Consider the following 19,851-nt stretch of genomic DNA (forward strand, 5'->3'; position numbering starts at 1 on the left):
TTATTTCAAACCAGAAGAAAACTGATAACAAAGTCGTTACACTTTCTTGGCATTGGTTATTTATTCTGAAAAATAATGATATACGAAAACTTTTTTTAAAAATTCAAAATCAATATTTTTTACTTTTTTCTGCTCCCCACCCCCAAAACCACCTCCCAAGAAAATTTTTAATTTGTCTACGTTTACTATGTTAAATGGAAGAAAGAGAAAAAAATTTCACTAAAAAATATCCGACCAATAAAAAGTTACCTAATATTTCTTTTTTGGTGATGGGGTGAATTATGATGAAATTCTTTTTTAATATTATTATTAAAAGTTTAGATAAAACAAAAAAAGTTTTAAAAATTCAAAAATCTATATTTATAACTTTCAATTGGCCCTCTAACTCACAATATTTTCCCAATATATTTTTTTGGGTCGTTTTCATTACTACTATGCTTAGGAAGACATAAAACAAAATTAGGTTAAAAAATATGCAATAAATAAAAATATAGTTTTTTCGATTTTTGGGGAAGTCAAAAATTTGGTGCAAAATCTTTTTAAAGTGGTATGGTAAACATGTAATCATGTACTAATTTAATATAAAGCGGAGTTATGTTTGCAAAATTTTTAGAAAATTGACCCTAAAGAAACTATCTACTCCATTCCCTGGAGATATTGACCCAAAACTATTACCAACAAATCGTCCTATATACACGAGTCTCTGTGCAAATTTCATCATAATCGGTGTTTCTGGTCAAAAGTTATTAAGTTTCAAACACGCCAACACACGTACATACGTATGTATGAAAATTACCCGCAACTTTTATTTTTTTTTGTTCTTTGGAGGTCTCAAGATCATAAAACATTGAGAAAAACCCTAATGGATTACCAAACTTTCCTTCCTGCAGCATAGTTCTAGAACTATTATGTCAGGAAAATAAAAATGTAATCAAATCTTGATTATATTAATCGGGAAATAATCCTTGCGAATGTTAGTGACTGGCTATCATGACACTACTGTCTGTGATAATTACAGATGAAAATTGGCTTAGAATCAGTGTTACTTTATTCTTATCTTAAGATTATTATATATATTTATTCATATTTCTGGTTGTGATTTGAAGAGATTTTGTCGCTGGATGACCATAGTGACGTTAAAGGCTTCCCAGCAGCCTTTATAAAGTAAATGAGTATTCAGGTATTTATTAATCAGGCTTATATTCCTATTTTTATTATTCTAACAAAAAAATGGTGTATTAACACAGGATAGAACCTGTGTTATAATAGAACCTATAATTCGACACTTTTAATCTCAGAACTAATAAAATTTTCGCAGATTATACGGGAAAATCATACGCTTGAAATAATTTATTTTTAATTTATGTAATTATACACTCGACTAATAAGTATATATTTGAGAACGGTAGTCCTTGAGAATTTTACTTCTTTTTTTAAGAAATCTGGCCGATATCTGATTTTGTAATAGCGGTTTTCTGAGAAACATTATTTTATAATAGGTTATACAAACTGTTTCACAAGTGAAATTTTTTGGAGATGAGTTACACATCTTATAAACAGACGTTTATCTTGTTACTTAATATTTAATGTTTTCAGACGGAGAAAATATCTATCCGTATTTAGTGGTTAGTATTGAACTTGTAATAAATTATTAGAGTTATCGGATTAATTATTTACCACTACCAATCTGCTACTTATTCGTACTAACCTCGTTTACACTTAAGTGTCGTCATAACTATTTATTACTCTGTAATAAGATATGTATGAAGAGATTATTCTACAACTAACATCAGACGTCTGATTAGAATTTAAAATAAAGTAAACACATCTTGTTTATACACAAACCAGTAGAAAAATAGCAGAAAAATTATGTAAGTGTAAGTTACATTGCTGTAAAAATACACTGTATGCATCTTTTGTAGGTCAAACGATAACAGAATAAGTCAATTATACAGTTAATTGTAATTTCCTACAATTTACATTAACGACCTTAAAATACTGATTATTAAAAACATAACACAACACAATAATGTCATAAAATGATTACATTAAAAATAAGTAACACAGTAAATTTAAAATGGAAGGAATACATCAGTTTCGTTTAATTTCATTGAAATAAGACTATAAAGAAATTGAAAATGAGAATAATTATATTATTCAGGAATACATTACACCAATACATATCTATGAAATGTGTAATCTGTCCTTCAGAAATAAAAAAAAATACACAACTTACCTTGCAAGAAAAAAATATAATTTACATAAATATAGTTCTCTAATGCACTTATGAATGAAGTTCGATTATTAAAATCTTGTAATATTAATGTAGGCCAATTTTTAATTTAAGTATTAATATTTACGCTCAAACAAAATTAACTGAAAAGAAGAATTTTACTTAAAGACTTTCTCAAGTGAAGGTAATTTCCTTAAACTCAATATCTCGTTTTTAGTTTAATTTAGTAATAAGGTAAAGTATAAGAATGCATCACTGGCTAAATACCAGCAAAATCTGGAACTAAATATTGTAGAAAATAGCAGTTGCCCTCTACACCAAGTGATCATGATGAAAAGAAGATAAATTACAAAATGAATAAGTTGCAAAAAATAAACAAAAAATTACAAAATTTTATCTCTGCAAAAATGTATAACAATAAAACGAAATACTAAAATTACTTTAGCACCTAAGAATACCATAAAAAATAATATAAATTACATTTATAACAACAAGGACATAAAAAATGAATTAAAGTTAAAAACCAGTGAATCTAATTTAAAAAGAAACAAGCAATTAACACTTGATTTTTTTTTACGATTGCAAAATAAAATTACAACTAAAAAGGAAAAAATTATAAAAATTCATATTTAAAAGGAACAATCATTCTTTATTATTAATTTTGCTTTTTTAACAGCTAACGAAATAAACAAAATAATGTAATATCTAAGAACGCAAACAGGTTGAAGCATGACCTTGATTTGTAACGACAACCAATTCTGAATTACATTTTTTATCTTTTACCTGACAAATTACGAATTTAAATATTTAATACAACTAATTTCTTTCACCCCAAAATATCTTCTTTAATTAAATAAATTAAAAATTAAGTAAAATATAAAGCGATATAGTTATCTAGATTGAAAGAAAGATGGTATAGTATTCCATAACACTTACTTTTTATTTATAATTTTTTGGGGAATAATAATTTTTGAAATTATAATAACAATAATTTATTTTGGAAATATACCTTTTGCGATCTACATGGCAAAGAGATAACGTCTCGGCCTTGGAAATCTCAGGTTCAAATCTCTGTCAGGAATGGCATTTTTCATCCGCTAAACTCACGCAGAATCTTTGAGCTTATGTGGTAAATTAATTCGCCTTACAAAAAAAATGTTTGGGTTGATTCTCTCTCTGTGTTCGTATTTTATGGGCATAGAAGCGTATAATCTACAAATATTTCGGAAATGGTACGTATACCTTTGCTGGTAATTAAAAAAAATTTACCTTTATCATGGTTGTATAAAACGGAGGTGTTGCTCAGTGCACAAAAATACTTTAGGTTTGGGAAGCGGACACACACAGAATAATTTTATTACACCCGCGGTAGATTTCTCATTCGTTTACCAAAGCATCAAATTATTTTTTTAAAAGGAATCTCATGATTATACCAGAAAAAATATTTGTTCAACCAACCGGGATAAGGAATGAAGTAGATTTATCTTTAAAAAGAAAGATTAGTGAGTGACTATTATCAAATTGCTTTTACGGTGAGATTGGATTTCGAAGGAATTGTAAAGAATCCAATACAGTAATTATTTAGCTGTTAAAGTGTAGATATTTAGATGGTAATTGTAAAGGTATCCTGCAAAGAATAAGAACTTCAAAGTGCGTTAATAAACAAATAAATCATCCTCAATTAAGAGGACTTTTAACCTGTTCAAGCTTATTAAAGCATTTCTTTCTAGATTTTGAAGGATCAGTTCTCACATAAGGCTTGTGTGAATCCAATTTTTGGTGAAATCGTTAATCTTCTTTTCTTTAGGTGTTCTATGTATCAGCATTGTACCGATATCCCATATTATTTAAGAATTTTTTTTTAATTAGCCTTATTTACCTGTTAACCTTAATTATCTATAAAATTGTGCTGAAGGTTCCAAAACTCTTTTTATAATTTCTTTCTAGTAAATTTCAAACAGGTTACTCTCATGCTGTTTTGAATACATCATAAGTTATTTGATAATCGAATAGTTTTCCTACTTAATTCATACAAATATAAAACAATTATTTTGTAAATAGATGTTTTATCCCACAAAAGTATAAAAAAAAATATATTCTGATTCTTCGAAAAAGAAGAAAAAAGAACCATCACTTCTTCTTATTAATTATTTATTTTTGTTAAATAAATGGACCTCAGGAGAAAATAACTGAATACTTAGAATGATAATCTTTAAAACAAGCATTTACTTTAAGCTATATTTGTAAACGTAATAGAGAAGAAAGCAATATCAGAAGGTAGACTTAGGAAAGAGAAATAAATCGCTCTAAAATATGTTGTTTTTCATTATATATTCAAGAAAACCTAACTTCCTTAATTTCCTGTCATTTTATACCACAGATATGTCCTTATTATATGCTATCGCTATAACCTTCCTGTCCCATAAATATTCCCAAACATTACCACATATATACATACAACTTTAGACTAGATTGTTTACGTATGTGAATGTATAGATATAAACAAATTACTTGGCTATAGTCGTAGAATAAACAGTTCTACAAGGATATGCGGTCTGTGCCTTACGGCCTTAAATAAGAGGAATGTTTAAAATGACCTCCGGTGCACACAATCAGCTTTACGCATATTTCCAGGGTCCAGCAAAGCAGGTTTACTTTTTAATGTTGTCGCTCTCCTTTTGCGAATGTAAATAATCATTTCACAGAAAGAAATTATTTTAAACAATATTTAAATTGAAATATACTATCAGAAATTGTTAACATTCCATACATTATTAACAAGCCACAAGAAGGAAACAGTTATTGCGGCATAAAATGGATACATTAGTTCATAAAGTAATCTGCTGGCCAGTTTTATTACTACAGAATATTTTTTTCTGGCTCGTAAGAATCAGATTTTAATTTTGCAAAATTAAAATTATTATTAATTTAATTTTAATTTATTACGCTCCTAGTCTCTTGCTTTACCAGCTATATAGAAAGCTTAGAACTGAACGGCTACGCAATATAAAGAGTACTTTATTACATGGTAGTGTGTGAGATATGCTCATTTAAAACCTTGGAAGTAATGCAAGTGAAATCTCTTAAACAGCCGTTAAGACTTTTCTCTCATTACGCCGAGTTGTTTGATTTGGATCTTTTATAAATGTAATCAGATCAGAAAATAAAAAGATCAAATAATAAAAATCTGATAATGTTGCTTATAATATTGACTGTGGGTAGAACAATTTGCTCAATTACGTAAAAAAAAACTGGAAACGGATAGTTTACAAATCTATTGAAATAATTTTGCAAAATGATTAAAAAAGAAAGCAGATATCAAACTATAACCCGATGTTTAATTATACTAAGAGAGTCGTAGTACGCTTAGCAATTATTTTATTTTTTTCTAAATCAGCCGGTTAACAATATCGCAAATAAAAGGAATTAATAATTATTAGGTAGATACGAATGGTTTTCAGAACCTATAACGGGCGTACAAAAAAGAGTACGGGTTTTAAACTCTATAATGCTTCTCAACTTTGACTTATAGTAATGAATCACAAATAAAATGGAAGGGTAACTCATATTCTTCCTTTCATTCTTAGTACGCGTTGAATATGAGCACCTTTCGTAACGCAGCACTTTTCCCAACCGACAGGAGAGTTCGTTCCATACTTTAACGAAAATGGAAGCGACAGCTTCTTCAATACTTTGACCGAATAGGGTTGATCAATATCAGAGGGCACATATATAATAAGATCCTTTATAAAACCTCACAGGCGAAAACTCTCTTGGGGTCAGATCGGTTGGAGGCCACCGCAAACAAGGGTCTCTCAACGAGTTCATGCCGACTAATCCAGCGGTTGGGGAAATTTTCATTCAACTAATCCCGTACAGAATAATACCGATAAGGAGGAATAGCATTTGTTACCAAATATTTCTGGTCCATCTCACAATTGAGGAAGGAGTCATGTACTCAGCTTATCCAAATAAGTAACTCCTGTTACGCTTGCTTCAGCGTAAAAGAACGGCCTTTAAATTTGCAATCGGGATATTGCACAGAAAAAATGTAATTTTGGGGAATCAATTTCGCGTTGTAAGAATTCAGTGTGCAAGGGGATTATCTAACTTTCACGCTAAGACTTTTTCGTACTAATTTTTTAACTTTCCACTAAAATGAAATGTTGATTCATCACTAAAATCAATACGATCAAAAAAGTCGTCGTCTTCATTCTAGAACATTCGATTACGAAACTGGCGCGTACAAAGTAGACGATAGGTTTCAAAGCCTGTAACAGTTGTAAACGGTATGAAGCATATGCAAGCGTTTCCTTAAAACTGTCCATACTGTCAACACCGGCAATGCTAGTCCGAGACTGACCTTCGTAACAGATTTTTTAGGACTATGTAGGAAAGACTTCCTGACACGTTCAACATTTTCTTCAAATAAACTGATCGTCCGGTACTCTTCCCTTTACACAGACATTCGGTCGCTTCAAACTAATTATGCCATCGGCGAATGGTATTGACACCTGCAGGATCACAATTAAACCTTCTACGAAACGCACGTTGAATTGCAACTACCGATTCACATTTAGCAAACACAAAGATTTTCTGTTCAGGAGTCCCCCGTCTTTGTTAGTGGTGCGGTCAATTAAAAAAATAAGGAATCAATCTAAGGCTGTATGGGTGCTACTAAAATTATCTTTTTTGCTCTTTGCTTTGAAATATATATAAGACAAAAGTAATAAAAAACTCAATTCCGTTTATTTGATACTATTATTCTTTTTTTCTCTTTTTCTTCTTCTCCCCCGGGTCGGATCCTGCAGTTAAGTATTACACAGCCCAGGGCAGTGTCCTTTACTTTAACGGGGCTCCACATCTCGGCCCGCTGGTCGGATCTCACTTTGCGCCCGCCTCAACCCCCAGAGTAGGTTCCATCAGGCCCGGCTATGCCGTCCCTGGGTCCCCACTTCGGGAGCCGGGACTCGGTCTTTATTCCACTGCCTCTAACGGGGACACCCCGAGTGGACCATCCCCGCCGAGACTCGGTCTTTTTCGCTCGGGGGTGCGAGAGTCCCCGTGCCTCATCGCTACCGCCTATTCGTGCAAACACGTGCGAATGGCAGCTCCGCAGAGGAATAATTACTGAATTTTTTTTACCTCGAGGTCAACCGTACTTTACTTCAGAGGATGAGATGAATGACAATTTTTTTAGCGTATGGAAATGCCATGCCTGACCTGGATTCGAACCCGGGACCTTCGGATGAAAGGCCGAGACGCTACCACTCGCGCCACGGAAGCCGGCTATATTTGGTACAATTAAATACATGCTTTCTACACTATATATTTCAACATATTTTTGAATTACCATTCAAAACATTTTTTCAATGATTTCTAGTAAAATATTAAATCTCATAAAAACAAAAAGTCAAAAGGCAATATTTATTTTTAAAAATTCATTAAATGGGTTTAGTTTAAGAATAAATTCAAGGTTTATTTGCAAAAAAAAATAATTTTTTTTAACTACGAACAGTTTATTTTTCTTATGAAAAAAACACTTTTTCATTATCATAAATGCATAAAACATGAAATAATAGCTAATTTAATTTGTTTAACTTGCATTGACTCGGTTTTAACGGCCTGATAACGGAATAATATCATGTATTGTCTTACAAGCCGACAATTCTTGTGTTAGGGTGATGCAGTAATTTATTTGGCTTTTAAAGAACCAGTTTTTTTCACTGTAGAAAACCTGACGTAAATTTGTTCATCTTGAAACTTAATTTAATATCAGATATTTGTTTCTTCTGTTCAAAATCATTATTTCCATATAATAAATGAACATACTTTTCCTGCTTATAGTTTTTCATAAAATCAAATTTAGCATGAAGCCCTCTTTCTATCCAACGTTTTGAACATACTGTATCGACTGTCGACTTCAGAAACTAAGAGAAATCCTGCAGAATCAATCGTCACTAAAGCTTTTTCCTTAATTTTTTCTTCTTTCCCATTGGAGACTTTTTTCATCAGGAATGCTGTGACATATATTTTTAAGTTGTCACATTGTGAATTGAATGATCTCGTTTGGTATAAGTTGTTCCAATGAGAGCACGAATGGTTTTGCGATGATACGGTAAAATAACCATATTTTATTTAGTTATTATGGTTAATTAAGTTAATATTTAACAATATTTTATGGTGAAAAGTGAGTACTCAACAATATATGTGAGTACTCTTGTACTCACATATTGTAGGATGAAACATCACCCAACCTGAGCGGAACATGAATTTTACTTTTTCCTCCTTCGCATGTATATTAGTGTGAATTGAATTAAAACAATCTGTGTCAAAAAGAAATATATATATATATATTTATTAAAAAGCAAAAGGAACATTAAAAGTTAAATACTTTATTTAACTTTTCATTTTTATAAATTTTCTAAATTAACTTATCTAAATTACGCTTTTAATTGTTGGAAAGAACTGATAATCATTCTAAAATTAATTTACTATATTAAATTAATGCTTGTAAATTTTTATAAGTTTATAAATTTTTATTATATATTAATATATACTCCCGGCTATGTGTAGGCATAATAAATATTTAATAACTAGCTGCCCTGCCACGCTTCGCTGTGGCACAGCGAAGTTTCTGCGACGTTTATCAATTGATCGTTTCTTCGATGAAGAACAATACCTCTAGGTTGGAACTGATCTCCAACTATGACAATTGCTACTTCGTCTATAGTTGGAGCATTATATCTCCGGACATGTTCTCCAGCGGGCGTCAACAGATTTCTTGATTATGTTTCATATAAAAACAAATTGAAAGTCGCACTGGAAAGAAACTAAGTTGTAAAAAGGCATGATGCTATTATGTACTAAAACCGCTTTAAGTTCGTTTGATCGTACGTAGGCTCATCGTCTTCATTTTTTATTATTTTAATTATTATTTATTATTTTAATTATTATTTACTTATTACTTTTATTATTTTATTTTTTATCTCCGCGACACAGCAGCAGTACCTCGTATTTTTATTGGAAGGTTCTAGTTTCAAATACCTGTCAGGCTAAGCATTTTTCACATTGCAAAATTTCTTCCATCACATTTCCATGCACAGGCCTTATGATTTCATGTGGAGAAATTTAATTGAGAAAAAATTCCGAAATACTGGAATACGTATATATGGTTCGATATGTTTTTCAAGGTTAATATTTATAGACGTTCAAGTGTTACGTAAGTGTAATATCTTTTGAAATTATTTACCACCAGACTCGGGGCATTTGTATTTCATATTTTGATTTCACTTTAATGAAAGTAGTTCTTTTCAGCTTTAGAAATTATATGATTGATTTTTTTTTAATCACTATAACAAATTACAGAACCACTATCATGACAAAAATTATTCTTAAAACATTTCATTACGTTGTGTTTGTACGAATTACGTGAATCTATTAATTGACTGATTCAAAAGAGAGTCAAAAAGGAAAAATTATGAAGTCTTATGGTAAAAATATATGACAAATTAGAAAAAAACATGTTGTTATTTTTATTTATTTAACTCATTTCTGAATTTACTAGGATGTAAAAAGTAAAAGTTTTACGAGAAGAACGAACGCTTCAGGCTCAGAGAAGTTACCGAAGATAAAATTAAGTTAGTTTATACATTTTTTTTTTAACGAGATTACGGCTCAACTACTATGGTCATTAGCACAAATGGAAATTTGTAACATATGAAAAATACCATGCCTTGGCGGGATTTAAACCCGGGATCTCCGGTTGACAGGCCGAAACGCTACCACTCCGCTAGAGATCGGCTTTATATATTATAATTATTATCCAGAATAGATACAAGTAGAATAGGTATTAAAATCACGTAACTGCAGAATATCGGAGATGAGAACTGTGCATGGGTTTTCCAATATCCGTCATCCGTAATTATTTTACTATGGCGGCAAACCTTCTTACTGTATAATTTGTTTCTTTAATTAAAACTAGTTTTCTATTCATCGCAAAAGTTCAATGTTATAAACGCCTGCGCATGGGTAAAGATTATGTACTGTACGTAGCAGTAGATTTAACTTGTAAATCGATTCGTATTATCCTTCTTTAATAAAATAGAACGTGCATTCCATACATATCTAATTAATCAGTATTAAATATGTAAGAAATTTTTGTATCATTCATTAAAAATATCAATAAATTAATAGAACAGCAAATTAAATATAAATATTTAAAAGTAGCGTTTAACATCATAAATTTACAGATGTAACATTCTTACGATAATACATACACAAAAATATACATATAAATGCACAAGTGATCAGCAGACGCACACACAAAACTAGGACACCAGAAACCGAGCAAAATAGAAGTAACAGTATTTCATCAAATTAAAAAACAGCATAATGATGTAATATGCATCCGAGGACAAAAGCAGTTCAAAAGAAAATGAAGTAGGATGAAACTAGTCAGCAAAAAATAAAACAATTCATTAAGTCGGTTTTTCATGTATTATATAAATAAATTTTAATCTATTTTTTTATTTTATTCTATGTATAATGAATAGATATTACGTAACAGACTTCATCTGAACAGCCAGAAGTGCTTCCGACTACTGGTACTCTTGTACTCACATATTGTAGGATGAAACATCACCCAACCTGAGCGGAACATGAATTTTACTTTTTCCTCCTTCGCATGTATATTAGTGTGAATTGAATTAAAACAATCTGTGTCAAAAAAATATATATATATTTATTAAAAAGCAAAAGGAACATTAATCGATGAATGAAGTCTTTACTTGATGAAAATACATCATAACGGAAATAAAAAAATGCTTCCTTATACAATAAAAGTGAATATTGGACACAAAACTAACTAAAACTTGTAAAATAAAAAAAATACTTTTTAAGTTTAGATAAGTTAGGTGTGGAATAATATAAAATAGCACACTATTAAAACTAAAAAACTTTGTAAACATCGGTATACTGGAATTATTTTTTGATTGCAATTTTTGTTAAAAGAAACATTGTTCCAGATCGTATAATTGGTATAAAGCAGCTATATTTTTTTTGTAAAGGCATATAACCACGTTTTTCATGGACTTTGAAGACCTTTTTATAACCTCAGAATAAATAAAAAATTTTACTGATTATCAGATATGATACTGACTGTCATTTACAAATGTGCTGACCATTCCACAATAAAAATTATTATTTTACCTTTATTTAGGAAGTGTGGCTTATCCCACTTCCTTAAACATGAATAATGCTTAAACATTTTTAACACATTCATGGTTCTGTTGCAGTTTGTAATAGTTATTCTAGATAGAATCATTAGTTCTTGCAGTTTACAAGATTTCCTTTTGTTAAAGTACATATGAGGCATTTTGAAAGATGGTTATTTATACTTTTTCACTTATGATTTAGGTCTAAGATTATTCAAGGCTGTTTACCAACAAAATACATTTTAATTGTCTGCTCATTAAAAGAAGCGGAAGTCTATGAAACATCTTGGTATTATTTTCGCGCATCTGAATAACAACATAGAAAACGAATAAAATTTAAGATGATTCCTTATACACAATAAATCAATAAAACTGAATTTTGGACAAAAGATTAACTTAAAATTGTAAAACAAACAAACTTTTTAAGTTTAAATAACTTCGATGCAAGATAATATGTTAAAACTATCGATTTTTGTAAACATCGGTATACTAGAATATTCTTTTTGGTTGCAATTTTGAGGTGGTTTAATTAATAGTTATACAAATACAAATTTTAATAATATGTTAATCCTCCGGTTCAAGAATTATTGACTAATAAGTTGAAAATAGCTCTTTTTTTAACTTTTAAGGCCGCAAAGGACCACTTTAGTCAGATTAATTCAAGTCTTTTTTGCCAATCTTTTGGCCTTTAAGTTCTTAGCTTTTACTTTCTCCCAATATTTAGTCATTCTTAATGATCTTGCTTTACGATCCTCTTCTGAATAAACCCTTTTTGTATAATTAAAAGTTCTTACTTTAAAGTTGGTATTCGGATCTTTAATAACAAATTTTAATTTTTCGGATTTATTAAGTAAATCTTCGTAAGTCAAATTTAATTCTTGCATGTCTTCTTTAATTTCTTTGATCCATAATGGCGGATTTTTTAAAGACCAAAATTGATCGATAATTCTCTTAGTAATCCTATCCTGCGGTAATCTTAACAAGTGTGCGCAGAAGGAAATTCGCTTTTTTCTCATAGTATCAATTAAGGATTCCAAGTTTTCGTACAGAAATTTATTAGGCAATAATCTGTACTGATTTTCATGTTTATATTTTTTGTTTATGCAGGTTCTAAGAATCCTGCGTTCAACTTTAGGCAAAGGTTCAGTCCTATTTTTCTGATTTAATCTAAATAAAGTCTCGCTCGCGTAAGTAATTACTGGTTTAACCACAGTTTTGTAATGTCTAATTTTAGTGTTAATCGGGAGCGATTTTTTGTTGTAAGTATTTTTGGTTACTTGTAGCACTTTGAATAATTTATTAAGTCTTTCGGTCCAATTTTGTTTTTCATTACAATTACAAGTAATGATCTCTCCAAGATATTTAAATTTTTCTACAAGTTCTACTTTGTTTCCATTAATATTCACAGAATTAATAACTAAAGGATCTATAGCCATCATTTAGTCTTTTCGTAAGAGATTTTAAGTCCAATTTTATTCGCAAGTTCTTCTACACTTGTTATTTGTGATCTGGCTTCTGCGATACTATTAATTAATAAAGCCAAGTCGTCGGCAAATCCTAGGCAATTTAAATTTAAGTTATCTATTTTTTATCCTATGTGAATATTTTTTTTGATTAATTTTAAACCATTCACGCATCAGAAATTCTAGTGCACAATTAAATAATAAAGGCGAAAGTCCGTCGCCTTGTCTCAGTCCGGATTTTATGCAAAAAGGTTCGGAAAGTTCGCCACAAAACTTCACTTTAGATTTTGTATTTGTCAATGTTAAACCGATCATATTTACCAATTTAGGATCCAATCCGAGATTTCTCAGAATTTTTAAATTCGACGGCCTATGTATGCAATCGTACGCTTTTTTGAAATCAATAAAAGAAATAATCATCTGTTTTTGCTTTCTATTATAAATATCTATAAGTAATTTCAAAGTAATAATTTGATCTGGACAACTGCGCCAAGGCCGGAAACCACCTTAGTAATCGTCTAGCTCGCTTTCTAGTTGGTCCTTAATTCTATTGTGTGCAGTAAAATGCACACCCACCCACCCATTGCGCATACAAAATGTGATGATTTTTACATGGTGTAATTAATGTACCGGATTATTAATTCACAATTGAATATTATGATGAAAGACATTTGATCATAAAACAGAACAAGAGTGGTAATATTGTAGGGTGTTTAGGCGAAGGCGCAGGTGTTTTCTATTTAACATAAAGCGTTATGGAATCAGAAAGGTTGAAAAGGTGATATGATGCTGAGAATTTGTTTTTCTTTCTCTGTGAGTATTCTATATACTTCAGTAATCCACTCTTTATCTGCAAATAAACACGAAAGGAATAGTTAACGACTTACCTCATTTTCCGGCCACCAAAGTAAGATATTTTTTATAGCCCTAATCTAACACAAATTATTAAATTAAGAAGTCAAGTAATAAAAAATTACTTGAAATTTTAATGTATAGATTGTATGCGCCAGACACAGACCATATATACAAATGTAACATGAATTATATGAAGTTTAAGTCTCACGGTATCCACCTCTTAAAATAAATTACTTACACTTATTTCAGTGCTTCTCATTCAAAAAATAGGACAATATATTTTTTTGATTAACTAGTTTTTATTTTATTATCGTTGGAATTGTTTTTACCCGACTCTAGAAGAATAATAATATGTATCACAACCATATTTTGTAATTTTGACGTACTGTTACTGTTTAACGGCTGAACCGATTTTACAGAAATACATACCAATGAATTTTTCTCGATCGTATAATTGGTGCTGATTATATAAAAATTAAAAAAAAAATATTGTTATTTAGGTTATAGTTATTTTCATTTTATAAAACCCCATCAAAGAGTATTTTACTTCCATTTCTGTTTCAGAAAAAACATTTTATTTATTCTTGCACAAGTGGACTGACATAATTTAGTAAGGGTAAAGTGCATAAAAATCAAATCTAATTATTAATCTTTATAAAACCCAGTTATTTTATTTCATATTTTCCAGTGCTTCAGTTTTAAGTAAGCTGAATCGTTTTGTTTATTAATTTGACTAGCATTTTATTTTAGCAAATAAGAATCAATTTTATTGCACTTTTTGTATCTAAAATGTGTTAATTGAATGCAAAAAAAGCATTTATTAAATAAAAGCATTTTATATATATATAATTTGGTCATACAAAATAATGTTTAAAAATTAATAAGGAAATCCGCAATATTGCTTTCTTAAAGAAAATAATAACTTCCTTAACAAGATCAGGAAATAAAAAAAAAAAAAAAAATTGTAAAAAAATTGTTAGTTTTAAATGACCAAGTATTGTTTAAAGATTGAACACCCATATCTATTGTAGAAATAATAATAGATATTTTTCTCTTCCTTGTTAAGCTCGCGCAATAAATATTCCATTAGGTATAAACTAAAGACATAATAAATAGCAATGCATATGATTATGAAGTTAGGTTAGAATTTAAGTTTACATACATTTCCTACTTTTCAACCTCTACATTGGATATAACTTCAGTGTTGCTATTTAGAAATTTTTTTTCTCTCTAGGACAATCATTAAATTTTTTAAATGTTTAAAAATAATGATAATTTTTTATGACTTTATGATTTCGCCTCATAAGCTTGTTTATAGGAAACGTAAATGGAATTTTGTAGCGTATGATAAAAGACGACCTTAGTTAAACAGCTAGTAACTTTTTGAAAAGTATTTTCTATATAGTTGAATTCTAACTGTAATTTATGTAAAATAAATTTATAATTATTCTATTTTTTATTGTAAATTAATTACCTGAAGTAGATTCTAAAAAATATTCTGTTTCAGTTTGTTAAAAGAGCGAAAAAATAACGTAGACCAAGTCCTTAACTTATTTATGTATTTATTGTCTTTTTGGTAATATTCAGTATAACACATATTTTATATCCCCCCACAAGTGGAAGAAATGGATGACTTGTTCTTTAGCGCAATATTTTGCGCTAAAGTACATTTTGCAATTTTTTTTTAATCGGTATGCAATGAATCATGAAATTAATTTCTTTCTATGTAAAAATATTTTTACATAGAAAAAAGGCATTTTATATATCAAAATATGAATGATCCCGATAAATCAGACTGAAGTGTTCACTATATTGTAATAGACACTTCCATTTTAATAGTTAGCAAGTTTAATGAAATTATTAAAACAGATTATTTTAGAAAAAACAGGAAATATTCAAAATTTGACCATTAATTAGATAAAATTTGTTTTTTACATCACAGATTTGAAAATTACTTTCGATAAATAGTAAGTCGTTAGACATTAAAGAAATTATTTTTATTATAAATTAATGTTACATACGTGCGCATGCGTGTGCTTTGTGTGTATTTATAGTTGAGTTTATATTTAAAATTTTACTCCACCTCAGTAATTATTCCACGATGTAATCAAATTGATGTTATTTCATCGTATCATTTCTCTTTAAACCTACATTTTTTTCATGCCATGTAACATTTGTTATGAAAAATAATTATACAATAAATGCAAAAATTAGCAACCAGTTTATAAAGTCAACCTCTCCAAATTATATAATCAGAATTAATTCAATTCTGTAATGAATCTTGGTAGTTAACTATTTTAGAAATTAATCTTTTTAAAACTATCTATTAGTGTGCTAATTGCATATGTATGGGTACATTTATCTAGGAATATATCCTGTTAATTTAAAGGAAGATAACGCAAGATCAAAATAAATTATATTTAGTACGTTTTTTCACCTTTCCAAAAACAAAAATCATTTAACATAAAGTATAAAGTAAAAATAAAGGTAGTCTGTCATTTTGTAAATTTAATAGAATTGGAGTATGTATGATTTAAACACATAGCCTTCAAATTATAAACGGTATTTTTTTTTTTTAAATGTATGTATAATGACGTAATATTTTTATGATATGCGCAGGTATAGTTTGTGTGGGAGTAAAGAAATAAATTGAAAACCTTCATTGAGGAATTGTAATTTGCATAATGTTTTCTTATTAAACTATCGGCTAATGCAGACTAAGATTATTCAAATTTGTTGCCATTAGTTAAATAATCTTAATTCTTTCAGGTCTTCAGATAAAAAATAAAACGTTAACATAGTATGTCATATATGATCCAAATCTCTTTTTAAATGTGCGAGCACAAAAATTTACGCACAATAATCCGGTTCCGTATTCCACGAAGAATCGAACATTCTTTGGAATTATATTCTACAAGTAAACAGAGAAAAAACTCCTGGGTTAGTGGCCTAATTTTACAAAACTTATAATAATTCAAATGTAACCGAATTAATGTAACGCAAGTAATGAAGTATACACTATTTTAATAAATATAGTTTTTAATAAATTAGAATATCTTAAATTTTTATCAGTTTTTACCAATTTCTCAAAGAAGAAACCTTGGATTTGGCTCATTGGGATAGTCATGTTTTGGGCGGCTTGCTGGTTTGTATTCCTTAAACACAGGAAAGAGTGCATCAATTTTCACTAAATAAATTTTAAACCATCTGCCTAAATCATCGGAGTGGCCCTAGTTACACGACTGTTGATTAAGGTAAAACGTGAAGAATGGTAAAAATTAAACATTTATTATAAAATAAATATTTTAAAAAAATAATCACTGGAAATTCTTTTCAGAATTATATTTTTTTAAATTAATTTTAATAAATATAATTTGTTACATAGTAATAAAAATCCATTTATTTTGTTTATTAAAGTAAAGAAAAAGATAATAAATGAAGAAGTAAATTAATTCCTTATTTATTAATCAATTTAATTAACTTCATAATGAAAATATGAATGGTGTTATCTTCATTATAAAAAAAAAATTAATTTTAACTTTAATACTTGTAAATCGTCCAGGACCATTTTTCGGGTAGAGAATATCCGTTAACAGAAATTGTACGATTTTAATCTGTTCATATACAAAAAAAAATTTATATATATATGTATACTTTCGAAACATGTTTAACATAATTTAAGTGACAGATGACTGCAATTTGGTTTCTTTTGTTCATTTTTAACATTTTTGTTATTCACTTCGTTTGAATCGACTTATTCAAAACTGAATTTTTTATTGTTAAATAATTTATTAAAAATAAAATTTAATTTTATCGCTGGTAATTCTTTAATAGTAATAAATATATATTGTTCTTTAAAAATTTCAATTCAATTAAATAATTTCAATTCTCTAAAGATTTTATTATTAGTTTTTTCTGCAACTTAATAAAGTATATTTATTTGTGCATATAATCTAAAGAAGAGCGTAATTTATTTATTACCCTTTGCTGGGTTTTTAAAACAAAAATTCGTATATCTACAGTAATACAGTTTTGACTTAATTCTTTACATAAGCTTGGAAAAATTCTTTTAGTAGCTAAAACTGAATAAAACCCGGTTTCTAAACCCATGTTCACTGAATTTTTAAATTTATTCTGGCTTCATCGTATGTATTGTTTTTGAGTTACAAATGAGAGACTACGAGCCCTGGCTTTAATCGATAGCTATTTTAGACAGTAAGTTAATTGTACAGCTTAGTTGGGCTTATTTGGTCAACAACAGGCCCCTCCCTACATGATATCAAGGCTACACTGGTTCTTTAAAACCTTACACCCTTAACATTGAAGCCTAGTAGGTACAGATCCACACCTACTACACCTAAAATATGGAATAAATGATCAAAGATAAAGAAAAGGGATGAATATTAAAATGGAAACTCTACCATATGGCTGATCGGGTTGGTTTACCGTCATGCCCAGGATCAGAATGTAAATTGTGCATATATTTTTTACCTCAAGGAATTGGATGTTCAAATTTTCCATGAGAAAAACAAAATTTTTTGAGTGTAGTTGTGTATACTTAATATAAATTTTTGGGTTCAAATAAATTATAACTTATTACCATTAAATTTCTTTGTCAACGCTATGAAATTAGAAAATGTTTTTTGTTTTTTTTTAATTTCAGTTTATTTATTCTCCAATTGAAAAATTCTGTTTTACAATTATAAATTATTAACGTATTTTCCAGAATTATTTATAATTAATATGATTTACACAGCAGTTTTTAATCTCAATACATTTTTCAAATACTTCTATGATAAAAATCACGAGTAAAATTTCTGTTATAACATTTATATTAAATGAATACAATATATATATATTTTTTTCTATCTTGATGATTCTATCTTGCATGATCATATATATATTTATATATATGATCATGCAAAAATAAATTTTTTTCAATTAGAAAACAGTGTATTTTTTACCAATTGTACTCTAAATATAGAATAATTTTGATGATTAAAACTTCTTTCGGTCAAGGGGGTCAACTGGAACCCAAACGTTTTTACTAAAAATTTTGATTTTTTTTCTCAGTTATACTTTTAACATAGAGCATACTTTTTAAAATAAAAAGTCATGTGATCAAAGGGGTCAAATCAGTCTCAAACGGTTTTAGTGAGCATTTTGATATTTTTCGCGATTTTAGGTCAAATGTGCTACCTGTACCCGCTCAGCCAACCATTAATTTTTTTTTCTTTATAAATAATAACAATAATTTTAATAATTAATGTTATATTTAATAAAATATTCAAAATTTTTATTTTCATTTATTTTACTTTTATAAAATTATTAACTTGGTAGCACTAAATATCTTTGGTTTTTACATTCTTAAAAGCTGAATCATAATAATATTTACAATTTTTATTTAAAATTAAATAAATTTTACTTTTCAACATAATTTTATTGCATCGTTTAAATTTTTAAATCTTGTTTACTATAAGGGATAGCCTCGGGAAAGTTTTGGAATCCTTGGCGGCCCAATTTTTTATTGGTTTAAGAAAAAATAATTCATGGATGAAATGAAATGCATGCAAAAATTAATAATAGATCTGAAAGTATAAACCTTTCTGTAGTTTTTAAATGTTTGTCTTCCATTAGCCTGAACTTATACATTAACTTTATAGTCTACTATTCTTTAAATTTGTCATAAAGTTTCAATCACTGATAAGCGGTGGTAGAACTCAATGTTATTATTGTAAGTTCTTTAATTAATACAAATCAAATAATGGCAAGTTAAAAATTAAATCATATCATTTACAGATTTTGCAAACTTATTCTATTTGCAAATTTAACTAAACCCTTCTCAGTTAAATAGTTGATATTAATAATAATAGAAATAATATATCACTATAATAAGTATAATATACGAGATCTGTAAATAAAGTAATGAGACTGGTTCAGAAAAGTTTTTTATTTACAGTCCAATTATACGTGGGCCATCACCTTCGAAATAGTTCCCTTGCGTTAAGCCACGCAACACTTCAAACGGTTTTCCCACTCTTCATAGCAGTGTTGGAACTCAGAAACCGTAATATCCTTCAGATAG

The sequence above is a fragment of the Lycorma delicatula genome, chromosome 1 (genome assembly GCF_047948215.1).
Source record: "Lycorma delicatula isolate Av1 chromosome 1, ASM4794821v1, whole genome shotgun sequence".
Lineage (NCBI taxonomy): Eukaryota > Metazoa > Arthropoda > Insecta > Hemiptera > Fulgoridae > Lycorma > Lycorma delicatula.